Source organism: Camellia sinensis, chromosome 15 (assembly GCF_055761805.1).
Source record: "Camellia sinensis isolate YWXY chromosome 15, ASM5576180v1, whole genome shotgun sequence".
Taxonomy (NCBI): Eukaryota; Viridiplantae; Streptophyta; class Magnoliopsida; order Ericales; family Theaceae; genus Camellia; species Camellia sinensis.
Genome location: NC_138975.1, coordinates 93,073,737 through 93,085,150, shown reverse-complemented (window position 1 = coordinate 93,085,150; position 11,414 = coordinate 93,073,737).

The window sequence follows — 11,414 nt, the reverse complement described above, 5'->3', positions numbered from 1 at the left end:
ATGTCCTGAATCGTTTGGAGGTAGCGCCGGACCAACTAATGCCCAATGCGTGGAAGATCTTACTGGCATGTGCAAGTGCGTGGCCGAAGGCGAACGAAGGGGCGGCCATGACAGTAGACGAATTCTTCGCATGTTACAAGGCCTCAGGGCAGCAAGAGACTTGGGTCACTCTGCAGGCAGCAGTAGGGAAACGTCTGGTGGCAGGGCTGCCATCGTCGATCAAGGGGTGGAGACCACGGTGGTTCTATGTGTCTGCTAGTGGAGGGGTTGGAGTGCGCACCATTTGGAAAGTGCCCACCAAGTCTATGGAGCTAAAACTGGGAGTAGTAGCAGATGAGAGGGTGAAGAGGGTAAAGAAATGGAGGGAGAAGGAAGGGGCCAGATGGGACGAGCTCGTTCAGCCGTCGGCTTTGTTTGAGGCAGGGTTGGGTCCACAGCCGAGTGGTGGGGACCTCGACTGAATGGAGTTGGAAGCAAGGAGGAAGGCTCAAGAGGCGAAGGACCAGACTATCTTGGCCAAAGCCCAAAAATTCAAAGAGTCGCAAGCAGACCGATCGCCAAAGCCGGTTGCGAGGGAGAGGATCCGACCTCGCCCCAAACCCTTGGGGGAAAAAGACTTAAGTGAATTTGTGCCACGACCGCCCCCAACAGATTCCTTGAAGGAGAGGGCTTTGAAGGAGATGGAAGTGGGGGGCGTAGTGAAGAAGAAGAGGAGAGTGAGGAGAAGTGAAGAAGAGCCCGCCTTGAAGAGAAGGAGAGAAGTGAAGGCAGAAGAGACCAGTGTGGCAAAGGAGGCAGAGAGGGGGGGAGTGGAGGAGACTCCAGGAAGGGTGGTCGTCCTAGAAGTGGTGGACATCGCGTCGGAGGGGATGGAGGTCGTCCCAGTAGTGGTGGGGATCGCCACAGAGGTAGCGAGGGCCGCCCCCGAAGTGCAAGTAGAAGGTGGGGCAACTGGCCTTGAGCCAAGAAGGGAAGAACAGCCCCAGGGGGGTCCTGCACCCCAAGGAGGGGGAGTCAGTCTGACTACTGCGATCTACCACGCTCGTGCAGTGGTTAGGCGGCTGGAGGGAGAAGAAGGCCCAGCCAGGGCAGGGGCAGACCACCTTGTGGGGATTGTGGAAGAGGCAGCCTTGTGCTCAGCAGCCAGATTCAATGAGGCTGAGCTGCTGAGGGGGTTATGCTCCGCTCAAATGGAGGTAACCACATTAGCAGGGGCTCTGCTGAGAAAGGCGGGGGCTGCAAAACTCAAGGCAGATGAGGCCAAGGCTCAACTTGCAAGGTTGAAGAAGGAAAGTGTAAACTGGGAGAGTGCCCATGCTGAACTGCGAGCAGTCAAGTTGAAGCTGGAGAACGAACGCCGCCAGGTTGTGTCGCTCGAGTTCCAACTGGCTGGCGAGCAGAGGAAGCTGGAGGAGGCCCAAAAAGCCTGCGCAATCGCGCTCGAACGGCATGAAGAGGCGATGACCAGTAATGAAGAGCTGGTTAAACAGAAGGATGAGGCAGACGTGAAGATTGACGGTCTGCAGAGGGAGCTGGAGGGAGAGCGCGCGAAGGCGATGGAGGAGAGGGACGGCCTGCAAAAGGAGTTGGAGGAGGAGAGGGCCAAGGCATCTGTTGAGAGGGCGAGCATGTAGAGGGAGTTAGCTGAAGAGAGGGCCAAGGCAGCCTCTGAAAGGGCGACCCTGTAGAAGCAGTTGGAGGAAGAGAGGGCTAAGGCGGCCTCTGAAAGGGCGACCCTGCAGAAGGATCTGGACGAAGAGAGGGCCAAGGCAGCCTCTGAAAGGGTGGCATACCCCGATCTGTGCGTTGCAGCAGTGGATTAGTTCAAGGGGTCTGCTGAATTTCAGATGGCAGTTAATGCCGCGGCCGCCAGCAGCTTGGTGAAGGAGGAGTCTGGGGTTGGGCCCATCGAGGACGACCGTTGGGGGCAGGACTGAGTCGGAAGTGATTGAGAGCTTCCAGTGGTCAGACCTTTATAAACACGAAATGGCTGAGTTCTGGGACAGCGGTGGAAGATGTTCAAGCGTAAAGCTGAGGAGCTGTTCCCAGACTTGGACCTGAGTAGTGTGAAAATGGACGATGACGATGTGGCCTAGACCCCCCTGGATGAGGGTATTGAAGAAGAAGACCTTGTGTCCAACGAAGAGGAGTAATTGAAGAAGAAGAATAAGACCTTGCACAGACATTGTGTGGTTGTTTTTGTTTTGTTTTGTTTGTTTATTTATTTATTTATTTTTTTGAATTGTTGTAATGAACTTATGTACAAAGTTGTGAATAAATAAAATTTCAGTTGTGTTTTGCATTTGATTGTTTTTGCTTGTGCATCTGAAATGGATGAGAATGGTGGCTTGTGTGTGGAGCTTGTGTATGAATCATTGTGAAGTGTAGAGTGGAGTTAGACTTGTAATAAAAACTAAATTTAGGAATTCCTCAAGACAGAGTGGGATTGAAGTTGTAATAAAAACTCAATGTAGAGTAAAGTTAGGAACTCCTCAATGCAGAGTGAAATTGAACTTGTAATAAAAACTCAATGCAGAGTAAAGTTAGGAACTCCTCAATGTAGAGTGAAATTGAAGTTGTAATAAAAACTCAATGCAGAGTAAAGTTAGGAACTCCTCAATGCAGAGTGAAATTTAAAATGTAATAAAATATAAGTTGGTGTTTGCCACGCTGCTCAAGTAGGTTAGTGGTTTATGGAGTGAGACTTGGCTTGTAAGGAAAGAGGCTGACTTGTAAGAGTTTGATTAAGAAGAAAATAACCTGACTTGTAAAGAAAACGTGTAAGAACGTCTTTGGAATTTGACTGAGCAAAGAGTGGTGTAAAGACTTGGAGCTGGAATTGTGACTAAGTGTGTCTACTAATTCCACAAGCATGAAGTTTGCATAGGTGGCCTTGACTGAGCCCTGCATGCGTGCTCAGTTGGGGCTAAGCTATGATTCACTGACGTTGTAAGTAACTCAGTCTGAACCTGAAATTATGGCGTTCGGTCTTGGCGGAGACTTGTTATGCTTAGGCTGGCTGAGGTTTGGTCTGGCCGAGTGCTTCATGCTCAGTCGGGCTGAGACTTTTTGGCGCTCGTCTGGACGAGGCTGTTGGTGCTCAATCTGGCTGAGGCTTGTGGTGCTCAGACTGGCTGAGGCTTTTTGGTGCTGAGTTTGGCCGAGGCTTGTTGTACTGAGTCTGGCTGAGGCTTCTAGTGCTGAGTCTGGCCGAGGCTTGTTGTACTGAGTCTGGCTGAGGCTTCTGGTGCTGAGTCTGGCTGAGGCTTCTGGTGTTCAGTCTGGCTGAGGCTTGTTGTGCTCAATCTGGCTGAGGCTTGTTGTGCTCAGTCTGGCTAAGGCTTTCAGTGCTCAGTCTGGCTGAGGCTATTAATAAATGCTGCAAATGAAAATGTTATTGAGACAACACATAGATAGCTGAGATATAAAATTGTTGTCATGGACAGTGTAGTCCAGTCGATCAAAGTTTACATTATGCATCAAAAATGAAATACAACAACTGAGCAATACAACAGTAGGAATTTATTGAAAGTAGCGCTTCAAGTGTTCAGCGTTCCAGGGGTGGGGAAGGTCTCGACCTTCCATGTCCTGAAGTTGGTAGGTGCCCGGACGCAGTTGGGCTTGCACAACGTAAGGTCCCTCCCATTTGGCTGCCAGTTTACCCTCAGTCAGATTTTTGGTGGCAAGAGTTGCTTCTTATAAGACAAGGTCCCCTACAGCGAACTCCCTTGGTCGGACTTTGCAGTTGTAGTGTGTTCTCATTTTCTGTTGGTATGAGGCCAGTCTGATAGCAGTGGTCTCTCTGAGTTCTTCAATTAGATCCAGGTCTACCCGACGGAGCTCTTCCGTTAGTGCTGGATCCGGATGTAAAACCCTAGGAGTAGGCAGACCGACATCCACCGGAATAACCGCCTCAGCGCCGTATGTTAAGCGGAAAGGGGTTTCCCCAATGGGAGTCCGAGCTGTAGTTCGGTAAGCCCAGAGTACATTTGGTAGTTCCTCAGCCCAAAGTCCCTTAGCAGTTTCTAACTTGGTTTTGACGATCTTCAGAAGAGAACGGTTGGTGACCTCAACTTGGCCATTGGCTTAGGGATGACCGGGGGAAGAGAAACATGGTTGAATCTGGAGGTCTGCACAGAACTTCCTGTACTTGGCGTTGTCGAATTGTTTGCCGTTGTCGGAGACAATGGCCTGGGGGATACCAAACCTGCAAACGATCGACTGCCAGATGAACTTGGTTGTGTTCCGCTCGGTAATGGTGGCAAGGGGTTCTGCCTCTACCCACTTAGTGAAATAATCAATGGCGACAATGGCAAATTTGGTCTGGCCTCGGCCGGTGGGTAAAGGTCCAACTAGGTCGATCCCTCATTTGGCGAACGGGTAGGGGCTGCAAAATGTGATCAATTCAGTAGGAGGAGCATGGGGGATATTGGCAAAACGCTGACACTTATCACATTTGAGCACGAAGTCAGTCGCATCTTGGTTGAGAGTAGGCCAGAAATATCCAGTGCGAAGTATCTTGTGGGCTAGGGACCTGCCGCCTGAGTGATTGCCGCAGATACCCTCATGAATTTCTTGCATCACATAGGTTGCTTGAGTCGGATTGAGGCACCGCAGATAGGGGCATGAGAAATCACATTTGTACAAAATACCGCTGACGAGGATGTAATTGGACGACCGGGCCCTGACTTTGGCGGCTTGCTGTTGGTCGTCTAGAAGTTCCCCCGTTGTCAGAAATAGCAAGATGTTTGACGCCCAAGAGATGGGCTCATTTTGGAGGAATTGTATTTCGTGCTGGTCGGGGGAAATGACAGAGTGGGATAGGTATGTGAGGCGGACACCACGGCTGAGGTCGGACTGGTCTGCGGAAGCTAACTGAGCCATCTCATCTGCCTTAGAGTTTTCCACCCGAGGAATGTGCTTGATGTGGAAGGTATTGAAGAGGCGAACAAGGGGAAGTGTAATATCCCTGTAAGCCCGCATTGTGTCCTCCTTGGCATCGAATTCTCCCGTGATCTGTCCGACGATGAGCTGGGAGTCGCTGAACACTCGAATGTAGCTGACACCAATATCCCTGGCTAGGCGAAGACCTACTATCAATGCCTCATATTCAGCCTCATTGTTACTGGCCTCAAACAAGAAACGGAGAGCACATTTGAAATAACCACCCTCAAGGGCGATGAGGATGAGGCCAGCCCCACTACCTTCCCTGCGGGATGATCCGTCGATGTTGAGAGTCCAAGAATGAGGGTCTTCTGGCTCGATGGGAGCTAGTGGGGGTGGAGAGGCAGTAGTTGGGGTAGGATTAGTGAATTTCAGGATGAAATTGGCGATAGCCTGCCCCTTAATTGCTGTTCGAGGCCGGTAAGAGATATCAAACTGGCTGAGTTCCACTGACCATTGCATGAGTCTGCCGGAAAGTTCTGGTTGCTGCATGACCTTCTTCAAGGGTTGGTCGGTGAGGACCAGTATGGAGTGGGCTTGGAAGTAAGGACAGAGTCGTCTGGAGGCGGTGACCAAGGCCAAAGACAATTTTTCTAACAGTGGGTAGTTCTATGCGGGGAAGAGGATAGCTGTCTTTGGGGCAAGCTTGGTTCAGGTTTACTCGACACAGAGTCGCCATTTGCCATTGTTCTTGAGGACTAAGACCACGTTTGACAACCATTTAGGGTAGCCTAGGTTTTTGATGAATTGGGCCTCAAGGAGCTTGTCAACCTCTGCGGCTATAAGAGTATTGCGCTCCGGATGAAAGATGCGCTGCTTCTGGCGGTAAGGTCGGAAATGGGGTTCAATGCTGAGGCGGTGAGTTATGAAAGAGGGGTCGATGCCTGGGATGTCTGAATGAGTCCAGGCAAATACATCATTGTGCTCGGTCAGAAGGGCAGTGAGGTCGGCCTTAGCTTGGGGGGATAGTTGGCTGCCGATCTTGGCAGTTTTCATTGGGTTGGTGGGATCGATGGGAATCTCAACGAGCTCCTCCACCGATTCTCCTTTGACCAGCTCGTCCTCATCTCGGACGTTAAGTCCTTCAATGATCATGGCCTCCTTCAGCTTGACTTCCTTGAGTGAGGCGGCATAACATTCCCGGGCTACGGTCTGTTCTCCCCTTACTGTCCCGACGCCTAGGTCAGTAGGGAACTTTATGGCGAGGTGGTAGGTTGAAATGATAGCTTGGAAAGCGTTGAGGGCGGTGCGACCAAGGATGATGTTGTAGGCAGAGGGACAGTCGACCACAAGGAAAGTGAGCAACTTGGTAGTCTGCCATGGGTATTCATCGATGGTAATGGGGAGATCGATGGAGCCGATGGAGGTCACCCGGTCGCTAGTAAAACTGACCAAAGGGGTTTGGAGGGTGTAGACACCACATTTTTGACCGTCCTCAAGACTTGGACGTCACCGTTTGAACACCCGGTGATCATCCATGTTCGTGTTCGTTTGGAGTTCCCGGATGTCTCGGTTACGCGCCTTGCCTCAGGATCTCCAAACTCGACTGTTTAGTGTCTGGTTTTGCACCAAACACTTGTGTTTTGCCTTGGAGGGGGTAGGGAATTCCTTGAGAGGCATCCCTACACATCACCGGCCATGGCCAGAGGCCACCGGCTGATGTTTTGTTTCCATCGGCAATGTATATTGCCGGTCGGCACTCTTTATTGCCGGTCGGCAGTCCATTTTGTCAAAATGGCATTTTTGAGCAGCCGACTACTGTTCATCTACTTTTTGTAGATATTTTGTGCCAGCTGTGATACCTGGCACCCACTCTGTTTCCCTCCATACACGTGTATGGAGGTATTTCCTTCTAAGAGGCTTGTTTGGAAAGCTTTGCAAAGGGAGACTTCTATAAGAGGAGAGCTCTTCTCCTTGTTCTAGGGTTAGACATTTTAGAGAGAAAAGTTGTGTGAGAGCTCTGGTTTTAGGTCTAAGGTTCCATACGCATTCTATCTCTATACCTCTATCTCATTTGGCCTTTGTGTGTGTATAAGTGCATTTGTGTCTTACTATTGCACACAAACACATAGTGTTACACCTTCCCTTGGCTACTGAGGTTCTAAGAGGTTGTTCTTGAAGTTCTTGGGTGGTTTTGAGCTTGGAGAACCAGCTGGTCCACCATTTGTGAAGAAAGTCTTCAAGGGTAAGAAACTTGTCTTTATATTCTCCATTTTTGCATTGTTTTTTTGCCTATCTGAGAACTGTTTTTGTGCTTAGTGTATAACATAAAAAAGTTCTTTTTTTAGGCCCTCTAAATAGTTTGTTTAGAGTGTTTTGTGGTTTGGAGGTGTTTGACCCCTCTTAGGCCTTGGGAGACCCCATTTTGTGCTATTTTGAGTGAGCTCCGGGACCTTGGTGTTTGGGCCTCCTCACCACTAAAATCTTGAGGGATTTCAGAGGTGAGGATGGTGCCTTGAGGTCCTAGGGAGGAGAGGGAGAGGGCCACCCCCTCTCTTTGTTGTCCTTGAAAAGGACCATTTTTGGCCTCTTGAGGGAGCACCTAGCTAAGCTTCATGTTGACCATGCCTTGGCTGTTTTTTATGCTTATTATGTTACAATATGCCTCTGTTTTTTGTTGGTTTTGGTACACCATGCATGCTTAGCATACCTACCTTGTAATGCCATGTTTAGGCCTTAACATGCCTTAGGTTGTAAACCAATGTTCAAGCATGTTTTAGGTCTAGCTTTGTAAAGCTTTTGTGCTTATTTTGCCATGCTAGAGGTCTGTCCATAGTTTTTTGGGTCGGCCATGGCATGCATTGCATAGCCCCTTTGCATTTTTGGCTTGTTGGCCTTAAGTGTGTGAATGTGTAGAATGCATCCTTGCTTTATTTCAATGGTTTGGCACCATTTGTAGCATAATTTCAGTCCCTTTGTCATGCTTGTATGCTTGCCTTGGACACCTCTTTAATGCTTTGAAAGCTTGTGTAGCATGCTCCATGTTTTGGCATTTGTGCATGCCTTTGAATTTAGGTCATTTGGATGCCATCTAAGTGATCTTTAGGCCTTGTCTTAACATGCTAAAATTCTATTTTTAGTCATTTAATTCATGCCATGTGTGGTTGCATTAAGCGTAGTTCAATGCTTCTTTGGTGGGTCTTAGGAATTGGACCATATTTGCATACATGTGTGTGTGTGTTTTGGGCCTCATTTCTTTGGCTTTGGCCACTGTTTTGGGCCTAATTAGAGCTGCCCAAATCATGTTCAAGTCCATCTCTTTGTTTGTTGCATGTACTTCTTGTATGTTGTAGCATATTGGTGAGTTATTGCATAATTGAACTTGCATGATTGAATGAAGTCACATGTTTGTTTACATGCTTAAACACCCACATTGTGCCTTGCATACTTGTTGGTTGCATTATCTCATGCCTTGCATGCTTGTTTTCTTGTTTGCATGGTTTATGTACCTAGTGTACATCACTTGCTTGTATGCTCATGTTGCATGCTAGCTCGCATGATTAGGATTGCATTGCATTGGCATGCATGCTCTACCTCTTGACCAAGCCATGATGGAGGTCAAGTCCCTTTGGTTTGTTGTTTTGCATTGCACTTGACATCAAAATGTGCACGCTTGGTCTCTTGGGCCATTACGCATGGAAATGCGCGATTGATGGTCCGAGAACCGAGGAGCATGTCCCTTTGACTCACTAACATGATAAGGGACATGATTGGTGCATACATTGCTTGAATTGTATTTCCATGCTCTGCTTTGCCCTCTGTTGCTGTCAATTGCAGGTTCTGCAGGAACTCTCTGCCGACCGGCAGTGCTAAGTGCCGACCGGCAATCCTCCCTCTGCCGATAGCTTCCCCAATGGCCGGTGACTACATACCACTGCCGGTGGCAATCCTATTCAGCCGGTGATGTCTCCCAATGTCCAGGGAAGCAATCCTGAGACTTTGGAAGCCTCCAGAGGAGTATATCAAGGAAAACAGAGGCAGCCTAAGCATGGCAGTGCACTTCCGAGCAGGACCGAGCATGCATTGCATCGAGCTCTCTTCCCGAGGCGGTTTACTGTTTTTCCTAGCTTAGTTAGTTTGTTAACTAATTAGGTAATTTGTAATAATTTATTAGCTTGCGAGTTAGTTAACTTGTAATATTCATTTGGTCCCTCCGAGCGAGGGCAAACTTGTAATAAGTGTGGGTGCGTGTGTGTGCATGTCTTCCAATCCCCACTTCTTTCTTCCCTTTTACTTACCTGCTTTGATGGTTAGTAATAGGTCATGTTTAAATTAGCATACCTTATGCTATGCATGCGTGCATTCATACATCCGTCTTGCATGCACCGGGCTCGGTACATCATGCTAACTGCATTTGTACTTCAATTCCAAATTGAATACGTGCATCAATTGACTGCGTTTCACATGCCATGCTTCGGTTAGCCGAGCCTATTCTAATTGCATCCTGTATGTGTTGCATTAGTCAATTTGACATGAACTAGGACCATGCATGTTGGTTAACTAGTTTATTGTTTTGGCACGGAGTACGATGTAAGTATTTATGCTTTAGCATCTCGCATGAGTGTGAATGCCATCATAACAACATGCTTATCATGTGGCTAGATGCTTATGTGATAAACTGTTTGAATGCCTGTGGGTGAAGGTTGGATTGTCTGAGTTGGAAAAACTCGTTGAAATTCGTATTTTAGCCTACTTGCGAGTAGCAAATCCCAAAATATTTTTTCAAGACAAACGGATATGCAATGCTTATTTCCAAATTAGGCGATATAGTCTATACTTGTGTGCTGTGCGCATAACATAGTAATTCTAGGCTAATAATTGGAATAAGAACACATAACGTTTTCAAAAAAGGATATCACGGTTAGTAGAGGCCGATCTTCGGATCGGGCGAGAGGGGGTGCTCATAGCTGACCTTCCCCAATCGTACCCAAGCTCCCGAGCCGAGGCAACTTTGGCAATGACGGACACGTGGCCTTCGGCACCGAGTCAGGGTTTCCTAAATTTCCCCATTAAACAATATTTAGGTAGCGACTCTGTATCTGGCAAAGCAGTCCATGTTTGGCACTTCTTTCAAAAATCTGTTTTTCTCAAAACGATTTGCCGGATTTGGACTCTTTGGTTCAGATTAGGAACCGTGACAATTCGAGAGTCCGAACTGTAGTAAGCCCACAGATGAACAGAACGGGACTCGCCCTCCCGGGGCGTTCGGGTGCGTCTACAGTTTCTGGCGACTCTGCTGGGGACTTAAAGAGCTGGACTGGAACTCGTGATATCCTGTTTTGACTTCATTTATGTGTCTCTTTGCATTGCATGTGCATTGGTGCGCCTAGGACACCGTGTTTGCCATTTGCCATTCCTGAACGGTTTGCTGGAGGCTTGTCTTGTCAAGGCATGACCATAAGGCTGACCGGTTATGGGCTCTGACAGTATGGGAACACAAACCCCGGTTTTACCGGGGCACCCTTTTGACCATTCGGCCTAGTGCATATTCGAATCCATAGTGACCATTCCAAGCTAGGACAGGTTGCTTACCCGATGTTAGGTTGTTTGAAAACCGCTGCGTGCGTAGTGAAATCCTAGCTCCTGACAAAATAGGACAGGGAAACCCTACCCCAACATAGGGGTGTTTTGGCTCTCTTTACTTGCTATGTGCTTTAGAGTGTATCTCTACAGGAACGTACATATCAATTTGCAAGATTGAGTATCGGGCCCAAGGGCACCAGTATCAGTGTTGTTGAGAATCAGTTATCTGCGGGTATCAGGTTCAGTTTTGGGGACAGTGATTCTGGGGAACAGTGATCAGTGATAGAGTGCAGTTGTTCGGCTACACCTGTATTTGATCCGTTTGGGCTGAAATGCTGCTTGTTTTCCCTTTCAGTTCAAAGAGTTCAGAGAATTGGAACAGAATAGCTAGTGTTCCCCCTTGCTGAGGCAGGACTTATGATGACGCAGAATTCAGAAGAGATCGTGGTTATGACAACTGCATTAGATCAAGGGATCACTCTGCAAAGTGAGACCAACATTGATATGTCACATCCACCCAGGTCGCCTGTTGTGCACCCGATCTGGGCCCCCCAGCTATACCAGGCTCGCAAGCCTACTACATTTGAACTAATGGGGATGATAGGTGATCTCCAGAGGTCTGTGGCGGATCTCGCCTACGGAATGTCAGCTTCACCTCCAGCCGCACCATATGCCGGGAGTTTTGTACCCCAGGAACCCCCGTTGTTAGGGCGAATTGTGATTGAACTTAGCCAACCGGAGATGGCCTCCAGCTATGGTAATGACATATCAGCATCAACCCAAACCCTCGATCAGGCCGAGGCCAGAGGAAAAGACAAAGTGAAGGCAGATGCTGATCCTATTGAACAACTGCTGTGGGCAATCGAGGCTTTGAAAGCCAAGGGGATGAATAAGCAACAGATATCCACAGTTGTGGCACAAACTATGGAGGATGCCTTCCCCACTCC